General features: G+C 35.5%; 1 non-coding gene across 1 annotated transcript; it reads left to right on the forward strand.

Annotated features, from left to right (window-relative positions):
• Positions 1-17,777: 17,777 nt before the first annotated feature.
• LOC122106434 lies at positions 17,778-17,884 on the forward strand. Its single transcript, XR_006147179.1, has one exon. It is a non-coding gene; the product is annotated as a U6 spliceosomal RNA (small nuclear RNA).
• Positions 17,885-18,091: the final 207 nt, after the last annotated feature.

The raw sequence follows: 18,091 nt of genomic DNA on the forward strand, positions 1-18,091 counted from the left end.
CGAATGTAACTGTATGTAAAGTAAGATCTGCACATACTTAAAAGGAAAAATGCTACAGTATTAAATCACAAAAATCATAACATTCTTAAAAATTCTGAAATGTAATTAGTAATTCCAAAATATCCATAATGAGAACTAAACACTACTGACTTAACAAGAACAAAATGTGCAAATTATAGAATCTGAGCAGTGTACATGAGTGTACATAATTTAAAAATACTCCATATTATACTGTTTTTAGAAGACTGAATGTGGATTATCTAAAAGAAAACATCAGCACATTATATAAATGAAATTAAAAATCTCGTGGTAAGAGAGAATAATAGTAGTTTGTGCAAAATAATAATTTAATAAATGGTGGTCAAAATCTAGTACTGACTAAATTGTATACCTAAGTAGTTAGATCCAAAGAAGACCCAAGTTACTCGAGCTGATTTGAAACTTTGGCAAAGTAGTAGAATACAACTGCAACATTATTATGGATGTTGACTCTGGCATGGAATACATTTCCTCTTTGGTCTGACAAATGAATATATGAAAGAACATAACTTCTCCAACTAAATATCAAGACCTAACTAACCATAGCTAGAAAAGTCATCATGCAATCCGTATTGCAACTGGGATAAAAAGAAAAATCAGTCATACTGATTCTGTATTTATTTTAAATGTTGGCTTTTTTCATAAATTATTTTCTTTGTCTTGCATTTTTAAAACATTGTGTTAAATGATTTATACCTTGGTAACTAATTTTGGATGCTTCCTTTAATTTTGTTCTGGGTATAATATCTCACTTCAGTTCCTAACCCAAGAAATGTTGTTTACAAAACAAATGCTAATAACCACCATTTATAATACACAAAATCTCATAAGTGTGATTTCAGGAAGCATAGGTTAACATTTTGATATCATGGTCTCATGACTGATCAGGCCTATCTGCATGAGTAAAGTTGTACCTAGATTCCTCAGCCTAAATTTAACCACTGTTAAAAAATATTTATACCTTTATCGGTCACCCATCAGAGGTTAAACCTGAGTATAAAATCTAAGGAAAATAATAAGGTAAGAATTTAGCTCTTCTGGATATAAAGTAAACCACAACGTAGCATAGAGTAACTCATTTGACTAAAGTCAACCTATTTCTCTAAAACATATTAAGCATTCCCTTACAATGTGTATTATTCTCAAGAAGGGAATGAAGAATGTGAGAGGACGACTAAGCAAAGTATTGTCTTCAAATATACATAATTTGGATTTAACTCTTTATTTCGTTATAGGCATTTTTGATAAAAACTTTCTGAATAATTGATTTCCTGGTCAGGTATAATATATACTAGTTACATATATCAAACCGCATTCAGAAAATGGTATATAATAATTGAGTAGAAAAAATTCAATAAATAGCAAAAAGTATATACCTATAGGGTAATATTTTGAAGAGTCAATTGGAAATATTCTAATATAATAACTTGAACAATTTCACATTGACAGTAATTATGTAGAATACTTTAATGCTATTTGGACAAGATTGTCCTTCTAAATGAGCAAAACCAATTTCTCCTTTTACTTTATCAGGGAAATATCTGAGCTAAAAATGGAAATTAACATATGAATCTATAACAACTGGAATGAATTTTACTATTTTTTAGCAAATATTAATTTCAAAAAAAGTATTTTATTGTGTTATAAACATATATCCATATAATGTAACTTGTTAAATTTTATTCCTTTTATTAATTTCATTCTCCTATTTTTATACGTATATTTTATTATGTCATCATACTAACTTATGAAATATTTGAACATATTTACTCCACAATATTTCTCCTCATGTTCTCTCTTACTTTTTTCCAAACTTAATCAGTTCCATCTTTTACAGCTGTGTCATTCATTTTAATTTCTGGGTCTAGAGTCTGCATATGAGAAATCTAATATTTGATTTTCACAGTATCGCTAATTGCTTTAATATGAAAGTTTCCAATTCTATTTTCTTGAAGATGATATGATTTCATAATTATGTGTGGCTAAATAGTATATCATTGTGTATATATATATGTGTGTGTGTGTGTGTGTGTGTGTGTGTGTGTGTGTGTGTGTGTGTATATATATATATATATATATATATATATAAAACAGTTTCTCTCTTCAATGAGTGATTAAGGAACATGTAGTTAATTCTGTAGTTATTTATGCTTTTTTATGTGGGAGAAGGAAGGATAGGAATAATGATGTTTGGAATAAGAAATATGCTCTTTAGGCAGGCACTCTACTATTTGAAACATCTCTCAGTTGCTCTTTCATCAGTATTTCAATGATGAATTGTATTTAAAAATAAAATTTAATTACAATTGCAAAGGTGTTCTTTTTCAGTATATATATTATTTTTTATTACAATGTTACATTTAGTATGTCATGTGAGTATGGGGATGTACGTGAGCATGAAAATCTAGGCCTGTTTGTACATGTAGCTGACTTGAAGGAAACAATGTATGTGAGATACAGGATTCAAATAAAAGTTTGAGAAATGTAAGTTGCTAAATTGATGTATATGTCCAGTTTGTGGAGTCTGATTTCAAGATCACATTTTGGTAGGTTTTATACCAAGTAAATAGATGTTTCTAATCCAAAATCATAAGGAATAAAACAACAACTCTGTTTCATAATCATTCAGTCTTAGTACTCCAGACATTGCAATAAGTGGAAAAAATGATTGAAAGTATGGTGGGTCAGTAGTAAGCCTTTAGACACTGTACTTTTTCCCCAAAATCTTCAGATGTACTCTTTGGATATAAATTACAAGTATATTGATAAACATACAGATGTAATATGGTCTTATATATGTAAATATATGTTTATATTATAAATAGATCATATATTAACTTATATTTTAAATGTGTATCACAAATATTTATTTATATTTAAATGTAATTCATCTCATCATACATACATACACAGACAGACAGATAGATAGATAGATAGATAGATAGATAGATAGATAGATAGATAGATAGATACATAGATACATAGATACATAGATACATAGATACATAGATAGATAAATTTTTTTTGGTCAGTCGTGGGGCTTGAACTCTGGGCTTAGGTGCTGTCCAAACGCTCTTCAGCCCAAGGCAAGAGTTCTACCGCTTGAGACATAGAGCCACTTCCAGTTTTCTGGTAGTTTATTGGAGATAAGAATCTCATGGAATTTCCTGCCTGAGCTGGCATTGAACTGTGATCCTCAGATCTCAGCCTCCTGAGTAGCTAAGATTATAGGCATGAGGCACTGACACCCGACTGTACTTATATCTCAGATTTGTTACTGGAACAAATGGTACAAAAACTATTATTCTTATCATGAAAGGACTTCACCCTGACAGGTATAATTACAAGAAGGAAAACAATAACTATTCACAGTGGCCAAAAAATCCCTTAGGTGCCTAGCAAGACAGCATGTGTTTCCAGACACTGCATGTGGTGTGAGCAGTTTGCAACCCAAGCGACTGTGGAAGATATTGGACCCTAAAAACCTGACAATTGCATAAACACCACCGTCTATGACAGATTTAGCAAGGCCTATCTTAGAGATTCTTGTTAGGGACATGATGAAAAAATTCATAGTTTAGTTGTGATTACAGAACTCTTTTACACATATCACTCAACCATTAACCATATTTAGCATAGTTTCTATTGCTCTAACATATTTTCTTGGCTCAGGAAACTGTTTTTTGTTTGTGAAAACTTAGCTGTTCAAAACATAAACATGGGATTTTAATATTTTTGAAATTACTGCCTGCATAATGTTGTATGAGATTAGCTTCTCTTTAGCATATCATAGGAATAAACTTAATCTGATTCAAACTTGGAAACCGATAGCTTGTTCTCTCTCCTAGAAAACCATCTATATAGACTTGTTTACATGTAAACAGATCCTCATTTACTTGCAAAAGTCTGTCAGTGAGTCAAACCTAACTCACGCAAGTGAGGTGAATTCTTCTCTCATGCTTTCTTTACATTGAAAATGGTAAGAACTGTTCAGTAATGTGCAATCATTTTAATATGAAGTGTGACTCTTATTTTCCATAATATGAATCAAGCAGAGGAATCAGTTTAAGATGTGAAAGAGACTTAAAAAGAGTCTCAGACCTTGAAAATTGTTCTGGGTATGAATTTTTGGAGAAATATCCCTTTTCAAAGACAAAGGACTAATTTTTTTTAAATTATGCTGGTACTGGGGTTTGCACTCCTGGCCTTGAGCTCTATCTGGGCTTTAAATCTCAATGTTTGCTCTATACCTCCCAAGCCACCCCTTCACTTCTTCCATTTACCACAAGTGGAGAAAAGAATATCTTAGGTTTATCTCTTGGAATTGCTTCAAATTGCAATTGTCAAATTTGAACCTACCGACTATCTAGGTGTAAGCCACTGGTGCTGTGCTAAAACTCACTTCATAAGAATAAAAAATCACAAAAAGAGGAGAAAAAATATTTGTTCAATTATTTATGTGTTGTCTGATAAACCAAAGCACTTGCTACTGGAAGAGAAAAAGAGAGAAGATGGAGATGAATATGTAGGAGAGAGACACAAAAAAAGAAGAAAGGAAGGGAGGTTAAAAGAGGGGAGGGGAGTGGAATGGAGGATACTAGAGGAGCGGGTAGCTGAGTACAATAGTCTACTCCTCACTAAGGTTTTTTTGGACAATCAGTACCTTTGCATTTATGTAGCCAAAGCTTTTTATTTTTGGTAGTAGTAAGCTGAGATATAAAATAACAATTTACGGGTAATAACATGTTAGTTTGCTTCCTTCTGCACCAAGGAAGCCACATTTAGGTTACTGTCAGAGAGAAGGCAAGAGTAAGCAATTGAAGTGATTCTGAGAAACAATAATTGACATGCCAGGAATGCTCCCTTGTATGGTGAAGTCAAGCATCACTCTTGTTCCCTGTTCCAGTCTTCCTCTCAACAAGAACAGCAGAAACAGAAGAGGAAGGAGATATCTGAGTAATGATCATCTCTCTGTTTACCCTCATCCCTTGGTCTCTCAAAAAATGAAACGAAAGGAGACTTAACCTGAACTAGTGGGGATCATGAGAGGAAAAAGTTCAGTCTAACTTATTGCGAAACTTTAAAAATAATTGGAGCAGCATTTCAAATACTGAAATAAAACTTCTTAAATTATCAACAAAAAATAACTAGAAATTTATCGAAAACTTAGAAGACTACAGAGCTCACTACATAGTGGAATCTGAAAATTGAAACTGATTCCTGCTTCTATCATCAGAAATTGAAGATCGTCCCTAAACGTCCAATACTAGGTAAATTACCCTTGATATTCACTTATACTTTGTGAATATAATGCCGAAAATATGACTTTAAATTTTGACTGCTGAAGTGATAAGCGATGGGAATTCATGATGGATAACATAATGCTGACAGAATGGAAATTATTTCCCTTCCATCTTCATTGTGTAGAGAATAAAAATGCTCTATTGGATGGCCCTGAAAGTCCAATTCTAAATTTAGGACAGAAGGTGAATAGTAAAGATCTATCTTAGCCATTCTGAGATTAGAAATGTGGAGAAATATGCTCATTTATGTAGGTCAAATATGGAAGAGAGGATGTGGCAAGCCCATAGCCAAATGCCAAAGTAGAGATATTTAACAAAATACCATGAGGTTGAAACAAGTCTTAAAAGGGGATCTGGGCTAAAAGGGAGTAGGGTAGAAGAATGTAGAGGGAAATGGTGGACTAATACATTCATAACATTCAATGTACACATGTCAGAATATAAGTAGGAAACATGAATGGATAGGTGGGGTTGGAGTAAGGGAAGGAAGAAAAATGTGAAGTTTAACAATGATCCAGATGCACTGTATATTGAAATGCACATACACTCTATTCAACACTGACATGATGAAGCAAAACCCCTTTGCACAACTAGCTAAACACAAATATTTTTGAAGTTTTAATATTCAGAGTCCTGAAGCATAAACCTTTAGAGATAAATAAGAAGAGAGAATTGGCATATTGTTGAGGCTTGTTTCCCTTTCAATATACTAAATTTAATGTGTCAATTCTGCTGCAAATATAAATTTTATTTTGCCTATTCTTTTAAGCAAATTGCTTAAAATGTAGAGAACCAAATTCCAATATCCCTTCATTTCCAATAAAAAAAATCTTATGCACCTTTAAGTTTCTCAGTTATTTCTAAATTCCTTAATGCAATGCATTATTGGAACTATTTTCATTCCATAGTTAAATTTATTTTTTTGTTGTTGTTGTGAAAATACTGTACAAAGGGGTTTCAATTAAATGGGCAAGATAATGAGTACATTTCTTATCAAGCATTGTAGCCTCCTCCTGTTTCCCCTTCCCATAACTTCCCGTCCTCTCCCTGCTCCCCACCCAATCCTCCCCCCCACCAAAATTTTAAAGTTTGTTTTCGACATAATGACTTGTACATCTCATTGTTGTAATTGGTCCAACTGTATCCCTATTATTTAAACGATTTGTTTTTTCCCTTCCCCTCCACAAATTGTACCAACATCAAGTACAGTGAAAGCAGGGTTTGTACAGTGGGGGAGGGACATACAAAGCAAAAAACAAATAATCTTATAAATGTGTTAGAAACAATCACATGAAAGGAAAAAACATTTGAATATATAGCTGAGGGTTCATTTCCCTAACATCAACTTGTCTGACAGTTTCTGTGTCTCAGACATACACTAGTTATTGCAAATAAGGGAAACCATGGCACTTATGTTTCTTTGGGCCTGGCTTACGTCACTTAATATATTTTTTCCAAGTCTTTCCATTTCCTAACAAATGGGGCAAATGTCATTCTTTCTGATGGAGGCATAGAATTCCAGTGTGTATATATATACCACATTTTCTTCATCTACTCATCTACTAAGGGGCATCTGGTTTGGTTCCATATATTAGCTATGGTAAATAATGATGCAATAAACATAGTTGTGGTGGAAGCTCTACTGTGGTCTTATATGTGAACATTTGGGTAAATACCCAAAGTGGGATTGCTGGGTCATAGGGGAACTCTATTTGTAGACTTTTGAGGAACCTCAATACTGATTTCCAAACTGGTTGAACAAGTTTACACTCCCATCAACAATACAGTAGTGTTCCCTTCTGTCCATATCCCCTCCAGCATCTGTTGTTATTAGAGTTCTTGATTATAGTCATTCTAACTGGTGTGAGGTGGTATCTCAATGTTGTTTTCTTTTATGACTAGGGAGGTTCAGCATTTCTTCATGTGTCTATTGGCCATCCTTCTTTCCTCTTCAGAGAAGGTTCTCTTTAAGTCTTTAGCCCACTTATTTATTGGGCAGTTGTTTCTTTGAAGATTTGTTGGGGTATTTAAATTTTTGAGTTACAGATGTATTTTAAATATGAGACCCTTGTCCATTTTATGGCCAACAGAAAGCCCAATCCGTGGGCTTTCTGTTAATCTTGCTAGCTATGTCCTTTGACAGGCAGAAGCTCTGCAATTTTATGCAATCCCATTTGTTCAACCTTTCTTTGATTTGTTGTGTTTCTGGGTCTCTATTAAGAAAATTTCGGACTGTGCCAACAAGACCTAGGGTTTCTCCTATTCCATCCTGCAATGTTTTCAGAGTGTCTGCTTTGAGTATGAGGTCTTTTATCCATTTGGAGTTGATTCTGGTGAAGGGTGATATATAAGGATCTAGCTTTAGTGTTCTACAAATTGTTAACAAATTTTACCAGCACCATTTACTGAAGAGACTGTCTTTCTTTGATTCTATCTTTTAGCTCACTTACCGAAGATTAAATGGCTATAGGTCTGTAAGTTCATTTCTGGGTTTACAATTCTATTCCATTGGTCCTGAGGTCTGTTCTTGTGCCAGTACCAAGCTGTTTTGATTACTATGGCTTTGTAGTTGAATTTGAATGTGGTATTGATATTCTTCCAGCACTGTTCTGTTAAGGATCATTTTTGCTATTCAGTGTCTTTTATTGTTCCATATGAATTTTTTGATTCCCTCTTCCATTTCCTTGAAGAATGAGGTTGGAATATTGATAGATATCGCATTGAATTTGTAGATAGCCTTTGGAAGTATTGCCATTTTCATGATGTTGATCTTTCCCAATCCAGGATTATGGGAGTTTTTGCCACTTTCTAAGTTCAGTTTTGATTACCTTTTTCAGTTTTTTAAAGTTTTCATCATAGAGGTCCTTCGCTTCTTTGGTTAATTTAATTCCTAGGTATTTTATTTTTTATGGGGCTATTACGAATGTAGTTGCTATCCTAATTTCAGCCACTCTTTTCTTATTGTTGGCATACAGAAAATCCATTGATTTTTGAGGATTAATTTTATACCCTGCTACTTTGCCGAAGTTTTGAATCAGCTTGAGTAATTTTGGAGTGGACTCTGTGCGATTCTTTAAATACAAGATCATGTCATCTGCAAAGAGGGAGAGTTTTACTTCTTCTTTCCCTATTTGGATCTCTCTTATATTTGCATCTTGTCTTATTGCTGTAGTTAGGCATTCCAATATTAGACTGAAGAGAAGTGGAGAGAGTGGGCATCCTTGTCTCATTCCTGAGTTAAGGGGAAATAGTTTTTTACCATTAAGTATAAGTACAGGTTTGTCATATACAGCCTTTATTGTATTGAGGAAGGTTCCATGGATTCCTCATTTTTCCAGAACCTCCATAAAAAGGGGTGTTGGATCTTGTCAATTGCTTTTTCTGCATTTATTGAGATAACTATGTTGTTCTTATCCTTGCTTCTGTTGATGTGATGAATTATATTAATTGATTTGCACATATTAAACCAGCTTTGCATCCCTGAAATGAAACCTGTTTGATCGTGGTGTATGATTTTTTTGGAGGAATTGTTGAAGTAGATTGGCCAAAATTTGGTTGAGAAGTTTGCATCAATGTTTATCGAAGAAATGGATCTATAGTTCTCTTTCCTTGATGAGTTCCTTCCTGGTTTTGGGATGTGTGTTATGATGGCCTCATAGAATGAGTTTAGTAGTGAACTTTCTCTTTCAGTTTCATTGAAGAGTTGGAAGAGTATTGGTGTGAGCTCTGCCTTATAGAATTCCGCTGTAAAACCATTTGGTCCTGGGCTTTTCTTAGATAGGAGGTCTCTTATTGCTGTTTCTATTTCAATGCTTGATATAGACCTTTTAAAATACTTTGATTCATCTTGGCTTAGTTTTGGAATGTCAGTATTTGCTTGGATAAGGTCCATTTCTGCCAAGTTCTCAAACTCATTAGTAGAAAGGTTTTAGAAGCATTCCCTTATAATGTTCTGAATCTTAGTTGTTTCTGTGATGATGTTTCCATTCTTATCTCTGAGTTTATTTGGGTGTGTTCTCTTTTTTTTCTGCTAAGGGTGTGTCATTTTTGTTACTTTTTTCAAAGAATCAACTCTTTGGTTTCTTGAAACTTTCTTTTTTTTACATTCCAATTCATTTAATTATGATTTAATTTTAATTATTCATTTCCATCTACTGGATTGTGTTTAACTTGCTGCTCTTTTTCAAGGAGGCTCAGATGTCTCATTAAAGTGGTTTCAGGTCTCTCTAATTTGTTGATGTAGGAATTCAGAGGTATAAACTTGCCTCTGAATACTGTGTTTGCTGTGTCCCAGAGGAGCTAGTAATTGGTGTGTTCAATTTTGTAGAATATCATGAACATTTGAATTTCCTTTCTGATCTCTTCCATGACCCAATCGTGATTCAGCAGTGTGTTGTTCTGGATCCATGTGTTACATGACTTTCTTTGGTGGCTTTTGGTGTTAAGTTCTAATTATATTCTCTTGTGGTCTCAGAGAATGCAAGGTGTAACTTCACTGTTTCTGAATTTGGACAAGTTTGCTTTGTGGCCTAATATGTGGTCTATTTTGGAAAATGTTCCATGTGCTGCTGAGAAAAACGTATTGTCTAATGCTGCTGGGTGAAATATTCAGTAGAAGTCGGTTAAATCTAGTTGGTCTATGCAGTTGTCTATATCTGCGGTTTCTCTGTTGAGTTTTTGCGATGTTTATTTATCTAGTGGGGAAAATTGTGTGTTAAAGTCCCCAACAATTAATGTCTATGGATCTTTGTGGGAGTTGAGGGAAAGTAGTGTTTCTTGGATGAATTAGGGGTGCTCTGTTGTTTGGCAAATAAATATTTAGAATTGTAATATCCTCCTGAAGGAGTGATCCCTTAATTAGTATGTACCGACCTTTTCACTAATTTTAATTAAAAGCCTATTTTATCTGATATTAGGATTGCAACTCCTTCCTGTTTATGGGGGCCGTTTGCTTGGTAGATTTTGTTCCAGCCTTTAAAATTGAAAATGTGTTTGTTTTTGTGGGCAAGATGTGACTCTTGAAGGCAGCAGATAGAAGGATCTTGCTTTTTAATTCAAGTAGACAGACTTTGTCGCTTAATTGGAGAGTTAAGCCCGTTAATGTTGAGAGATAGAACTGAGAGGTATTTGGGAGTTCCTGCCATTTTATCTAACTACTTCGGGGCTGCTGTAACTGTGTTCTTCCTATGGTTCTTGGATTCTCAGTTTGGGTGCTGTTTCTTGGCCTTTATTGTGGTCTTGTTGGTTTTCTCTGTGTAGGACATCTTTAAAATTCTTTTGTAGGGCTGGTTTGGTGGGGATATATTGTTTCAATTTTTGTTTGCTATGGAAGGGTTTTATTTGACCTCCGATTACTAAGGAGAGTATAGTTGGATAAAATATTCTTGGTTGATAGTTGTTTGTCTTTAGGGCATGGCTTACACCATTCTAGGCTCTTCTTGCTTTGATTGTCTCTGCTGAGAAATCTGAGGTGATTCTAATTCATTTCCCTTTATAGGTGATTGATATTTTCTCCATGACAACTTTAAGGATCTTTTCCTTGTTCTGAATTAATCCTTTGTGCATTATAATGTGACAATGGGATATCTTGTTCTGGTCTAGTCTATTGGGAGTTCTAAAAGCTTCTTGTATCTGAATGGACCTATCTTCTTGCATGTTTGGGAAGTTCTCAGCTACGATCCTGTTAAACAAATTTCCTAGACCATTGACTTCTGGCTCTAGGTGTTCCTCTACACCCATTATCCTCAGATTAGGCCTTCTAATGGTGTCTTCCAAGGGTTGAATGTTGAATAGATCTATGATATTTCTTGGATTTGTCTTGGATGGTTGTATGTTCTTTCTCTATAATATCTAGGCTGTCTTCTATCCTCAGAATTCAATCTTCTGCATGGCCTATCCTACTATCCAGACTTTCTATTTTTTTTTTCTTTTCCTTCGAGTTGGTCAGTTTTTATGGCTTCTAATTCTTTGATGGATCTTTGTTTTAGATCTTGTATGAAATTCTTTCCTTCCTTAATTTGGTGTTCAGTGTTTATTCTCAAATCACTTGGTGGATTGGTTATGGTTTCCTTGGACTCCCATTCCTTCTGTTGGGATCCATTCAGCATTCCCTTTGTGTACTCCCTGACTTCTATCAGCTCTCTGTTTATGGATTCCATGAATGCCTCTTGTGATCTTTGTCTATGCTCATCCCATTCTTGCAATTCCTTTATTACTCTTTGATTAGCTTCCTCACGTTCATGCAATTCCTGTAGTTCTCTTTGACTGATCTCAGCCTACTCACACAATTCCTTTATTTCTCTTTGAGTGTTCACAAGCTGCTCATGCAATTCTTTTATCTGTCTTTGAGTAGCTTTCTCACACCTATGAGCTTCCTGTTTTGACCTTTGGTTTGCCTCCTATCTCTCTATCATGCTCACACAGAGTCCTTTGCAGATTTTCAATTCTTTTTTTACCATGTTTACCATTAGTGTTTGTAGAGCTTTTTGGGAGCTCTCCACTGGATTATTCATCATCTGTTCTGTCCATGATTATCATGAGTGGGAGTTGAGATACCCGGACTTGCCATTTTTCTTGTATTTTTCCGGTTTATTCTGCCCATTTGGGATGAGAGTAACACCAGTTTGTGCTAGAAAATTATCATAAGGCAAGCATCAACAAAGTCTGTAGTTGCACAGTCAAAAGCCTGAAGATGTAATCTAGTTCAACAGATATATTTTTCAACATCAAACAACTATTTATTAATAGGCTATGAACCACAAAAAAGAATTTGGCAAACCAGAAATTATTAAGTTTAGTGAGAGGTGTGGATATAAATAAGAATAGAGGGATGTGGAAAGGTAGAGGGAAATAAGTTCAATAGAATGATAGTAGAGACTGGGAAAAAAAGAAAGAGAAAAAGAGACAAGCAAAAATAGTGAAACAAAAATTAAAAAATAAAAAGCGAAACACTGAAGAATGATGCAAATTAAAAACGCAATATTCAGAGAAGGACGGGAATAGGATAAGAGAACGGGAGGGATAGAAAGGAGATGTGAAAAGTTAAAAAATAAGAATGCTTAAAATTTTATATAGGTATATAGAGGTAGTATGGCTATTAAGGAATTTAATTCTAAGAGGTTTTGAATTCAGTAATAAATTTCTGGATTAAGTTGTACAAGGGGGGATAACGTCTAATAATCGACTACAGGTATATCTGAGAATGAGGAGAACAGCAATTAAATCATGCAAAGAAGAATGAATGAGAAGAAAAAGTGAAAAGAATGAGAAAGAAAGGAGAAAAGGGTCAAAAGGTCAGTAGAGCTAAACAAAAATGAAAAAAAGCACACATATACATATACCCCTAAAATAAAAATTAGAAGAGGAAGAGAAAAAGTTAATAGAAAACAATTTTTAAAGTTAAATATTAAAAATTTTCTTACTAGAGACCCAGAAAAACAAAAAAATCAAAAAAAGGTTGGACAAACTGGATTGCATGCAATTGCAGAGCTACTGCCTGGCAAAGGACATAGCTAGCAAGATCAATAGAAATCCCACGGATTGGGAGAAGATCTTCACTAGCCATACAACAGATAAGGGACTCATATCTAAAATATACTTGGAACTCAAAAAATTAAATCCCCCCCAACAACAAATCCTCAAAGAAACAACTGCCCAATAAATAAGTGGGCGAAAGGCTTAAAGAGAAACTTCTCTGAAGAAGAAAGAAGGATGGCCAATGGACACACGAAGAAACGCTCAACCTCCCTAGCCATAAAAGAAATGCAAATCAAAACAACATTAAGATACCACCTCACACCAGTTAGAATGGCAAAAATCAAGAACTCTAATAATAACAGATGCTGGAGCGGATGTAGACAGAAGGGAACCTTAATTCATTGTTGGTGGGACTGTAAACTTGTTCAACCACTTTGGAAAGTAGTATGGAGGTTTCAAAAAAGACTCCACATAGAGCTCCCCTATGATCCAGCAATCCCACTATTGGGCATTTACCCAAATGTTTACAAACAAGACCACACTAAACCTACCAGCACAACTTTGTTTATTGCAGCATTATTTACCCAAGCTAAGATCTGGAACCAACCCAGATGCCCCTCAGTAGATGAATGGATCAAGAAAATGTGGTATATATACACACTGGAATTCTATGCCTCCATTTGAAAGAAGGACATTGGCCCCATTTTTTAGGAAATGGAAAGACTTGGAAAAGATTATATTAAGTGAAGTAAGCCTAGCCCAAAGAAACATAGATCCCATGGTTTCCCTTATTTGCAATAGTTAGTATATGTATCAGTCAAGCAGAAAAGTTCAGATAAGTGATGTTAGGAAAATGAACCCTAAGATATGTATTTAAATGTTTTTTTCTTTCATGCATTTGTGTCTATTGCATTTATAAGATTATTTCTTTGTTGCTTTGTATGTCCCTCCCCCACATTATAACCCCTGCTTTCAATGTATTTGGTGTCGGTATAATTTGTGAAGGGGAAGGGGAAAACAAGTCATTTATATAAGGATACAGGTGGACCTGTTGCAACAATGAGAAGTACAAGTTGTCATGTCGAAAACGAACTTTACAACTTTGGTGGGGGGGTGGGGGCAGGATTTGGTTCCGGGGCAGGGGGAGGCTTGGAAGGGGAAAAAAAGGAGGTGGCTACAATGCTTGATAAGAAATGTACTCATTATCTTGTCCATGTAATTGTAACCCCTTTGTAAAGTTTTTTCACAATTAAAAAAAATTAATTAAAGGTACCAAAAGAGTTCTTTGCTTTTTTTGGGTGAGATGGGAAGATCCTGTATTTCTCTTGTGTCCATATCCAGTCTCTTTTTGGAGTCTCTGGTCTGCTTGTGGTGTTTTACTTTCCTGTAACTTTATTGTTTTCTTAAGTCAGGTTGTTTGAGTAGGCAGAAAAATGCTTTGCTTTACCCAGGATATTGTCATCCTCCTTCCAGGCTAGTTCAATGGGAGGGATATCTGCTTTGAGTATCCCAAAAGAGGGTGATGGCTGTTTCTTCTACTTTGGAGATGCTGTGATGGGGTAGGTTCTGGGTAGTGTTGAGGCCTTTCATCGAACAGTAGCTTTGCTCTGAGGGGCTAGCTTCTGAGGTAGTCACAGAGCCCAGCCAGGAGCCATTCTCAGGGTTTACTGTTACTGAATTTCAATTGATTGTCTAGACTGTTGTAGGGAGGGGCAGTCTGTGGCTCTGTTTATCCAGTGAAGAAAGCCGCTCCTTGGGGCTGTTGCAGGACTGGGCTGGGTGAATTTTCCCTGGGTGGAGCTGAGCCTGGAAGTTCAGGTTAGATTCCTGTGAACTGCTAAATGACTTTTTGTTTTCATCCAAGGACTGAGTTGGAGCTAGCTGCACAGCCAGGCCTTTGCCAGTATCAAAGGGGGAGATCTCTGGTAGTGGGCAGGGAGGGGTAGCCTTCCCATCTCTGTTCCCTGAGAAGGAGTGAGGAAGACAGGCTCCTACTCACACAGGAGTCTGGTTCCTGGGTCATATCTGGGCCTGTGGTCTGAAGGATGAAGATGTCTGCTCCTTGTCAGTTCTTGCTGGTGTTGAGTAGAATCCTCTTGCTTACTGTGTCTGGTGCCTTTGTCCTAGACTCTCTGTGTTGCAGGTATGGTGGCTCCGGCCACGACTGCCCCTGCCACATTCGCAAACATGGCTGTTGGCAAGTGCTCAGATTTGTCTCCTGGCCTGGATTTTTCCTCTCTGGCCTAACACTCTGTACTGTGGTTGCACACTTGGTGTGATTCTCTAGCTTAGGACTCTTCACTAGAGCACTGAAACTGCTTTCTATATGAGAGCTTGTTTAGCTTCCAGCTTCTCCTCAGCTATCTTCCCGGAACCCTAAATTTAAATTTTAAATGACAAATTCTTTTCAATTCCTTTCACTCGGGAAGAGGTGTGGATAGATAAGTGATATGGGCAGAATCAGAATTATTCAGAAGGTTCTAAATGGATGTTTACCTAGTTTTCTCTCAGCTGGATCATAGAATACAGACTGTCCTAACTGGAAAAGTTAGTCTTCCGAGGTTTTCTGCATATAAACACTCCATCAACATTTTGACTACCAAGGTATTAGTACCTGGTCACTTGTTTTTTTTTTTTTTTTTTTTTTTTTGTCGGTCATGCAGGCTGAACTCTGGGCCCTGGCACTGTCCCTCACCTTTTTAGCTCAAGGCTAGTGCTCTACCACTTGAGCCACCGTGCAGCTTCTGGCTCTTTTCTGCTTATGTGGTCCCGAGGAATCGAGCCCAGGGCCTGATGCATGCAAGGCAAGCACTCTACCACTGAGCCAACCTTCCAGCCCCTCCATCAACATTTTATTAGAGAATTATTCAAGATTAGCTATATGTTGATTGATAGTGACTGATCATGAGAGAAAGTTGAGGGAAAACCATCTACACTTCAGTGAGGTTCTGATTTGTGCTTCACAAAATGTTATGAAAGCTCTACATGAGAAATCTAGCAGCTGCATGTCTAAAAAGTCCTTGGGTTGTTACATTTTCTGATATTGTCTCAATTCACATACTTCTCCTTGGAGTTCCGTACTATTTCAATGATGCTGTATTAGCTCCTCATTACAATTTGCAGACTGGTCTTTTTGATGAAATTTGTGCTTTTCAAAATTGCTCTCCAAATTCCTTCCACAAACTGCATACAAAATTTATCTGAAATAATTTGTATCTGTTTATAGTGCATATACATATAGAATGTAGTAAAAATTCTCATAGCAATTATACTGCACTAGCTTGTGGGCAGATTCTAACGTAAATAATATACTGTGTTCATGTAGAGTTTTTGAGTATCCAAAGAAATAAGCCTGTGGTTCTAAAGCCAATACCTTACTTATATTGAGTGACAAATACATCTTCATATAAGCAGAGAAGTTTTCCTTGTATCTTTTTAACATATATTTTTATTATAAATACTGTATAGATGGGTTACAGTTACGTAAGTAAGGTAATGAGTACATTTCTTATTGAGCATTGCTACCCCCTCCTTTGTTTTTCCCCTACCATCCCTTCCCTTCAAACCTCTCCACCTCCCCCCTTCACCCATCCTCTGGCAGAGTGTCTTGTATATTTCATTGTTACATAGGTCAACCAGTATCCTTATATCTTAAATGAAGAAATGCTGGCTTGATTTATGCTGATTCTACCTGTGTAGACACATCTAAAATCACTGGGCAAGTCCAAGAGCACATAAATGCCATCATTTTTTTGTCAGTTGGTATAATTGTGTTCTACACATTTATTGACAGGTTACAAATTATTCTCAAACTTTAAAACATTAAAAATACTTTCTTTTTTTTCTTGTTTCTTGGCCAGGAAATCAGCAAGACCTCAGTCAGCATTTCTCACATAGGAATTTTCACATGGGTTAGTTAAATGTATATGTAGAGTCCAGTTTTCTGAGGACTCACTCATCTGCCTAGGAATTCATGCTGGTTGTTGGAAAAAGAGCTCAAGTAAGGATGCCATTTAAACCCTTATTACTTTACTCTTTACCAGGGTATTCTCCTGCTACTTTGGTTGTTGAGAGTGTCTACAAGAGTAAGCATTACCTGAGGAGCAGGGAGACACCATATGAATTATACTTACTGAGGTTTCCAAGTGACTTGCTATCACTTGTACTGCATTTTGTAAGTCAAATCTCTCTAAAACTACCTGTTTTAAGAGATAAGAGGAGTGGTAAATGAACTCTTAGGGACAAATACATCTTCAATATATATTGTTCCAAGTATTCCGTTTAAGTCATATTCAATAACTGGTGAAAATTGTGTTGGCTGAAATTATGTGTCTTTCTCCATGTCTGCATGTATACATGTGTATATGTATGTGTGTGAATAGAAACATACATGTGTACATCATAGCTTATATCATCATTTATTCCTTGCTAATAAATAAAGTAAGGAATTCCTAAAGTTTTAACAGAAACTGTGTAGTTAAAATCTTAACTCTTCACTCTGCTTCTTTACACAAAGACTTTGCAACTTCTCATTAATAAAGTTTTTATAAACTCTGAAATGTACATACTTAGTACTTAATGTCTGCTACCAAAAATCTTAAATACTTTACAGAAAAGTTTTAGACCTGCCAAACAGTCCTATTTTTGGCATATATAAGCAAAATCCCAAAATTAAGCATATTTAAAACATTAAAACTTAAGAGTTGCTGCAATGTTCATTTTGACAGGTGCCTTGTATAGAATAATTGAATTCTTCCTCCTACACATCTCTTGAACTACAAATATCAGGAATTATTTTGTTTTTGGCATGTCTATATTGATTTTATTCTTAAATGTGTGCTTATGTAAGAAATACATGATTCTAAAATTTCACAACTATTCTTTTGAACCTACTTTTTGTTGAATTGTCTAGTTTAATAAAATCAATAAAAATTATACTTTCTATATAATAAATGTACTGTGCTCAATTTAGCATCACATACACTAACATTGGAATGATACAGAGAAGATTAGCATGCACCCTGCACAAGGATGACATGCAAATTCTTGGAGCGTTCCATATTTTTACAACAACAGCTGCTGAAAGGTATGTGGCAACAAAGGAACCATACTGCCTTCTTGGTGGGAGTGTAAACTTGTTCAACTACTTTGGAAAGCAGTATGGAGGTTCCTCAGAAGAATCCACATAAACCTTCCCTATGACACAATAATCCCACTTTTGGGGATTTACTCAAATGATCATAAACAAGACCATACTAAAACTACCAACACAA

This window comes from Dipodomys spectabilis, unplaced genomic scaffold (genome assembly GCF_019054845.1).
Source record: "Dipodomys spectabilis isolate Male_0828 unplaced genomic scaffold, ASM1905484v1 ptg000040l, whole genome shotgun sequence".
NCBI lineage: Eukaryota > Metazoa > Chordata > Mammalia > Rodentia > Heteromyidae > Dipodomys > Dipodomys spectabilis.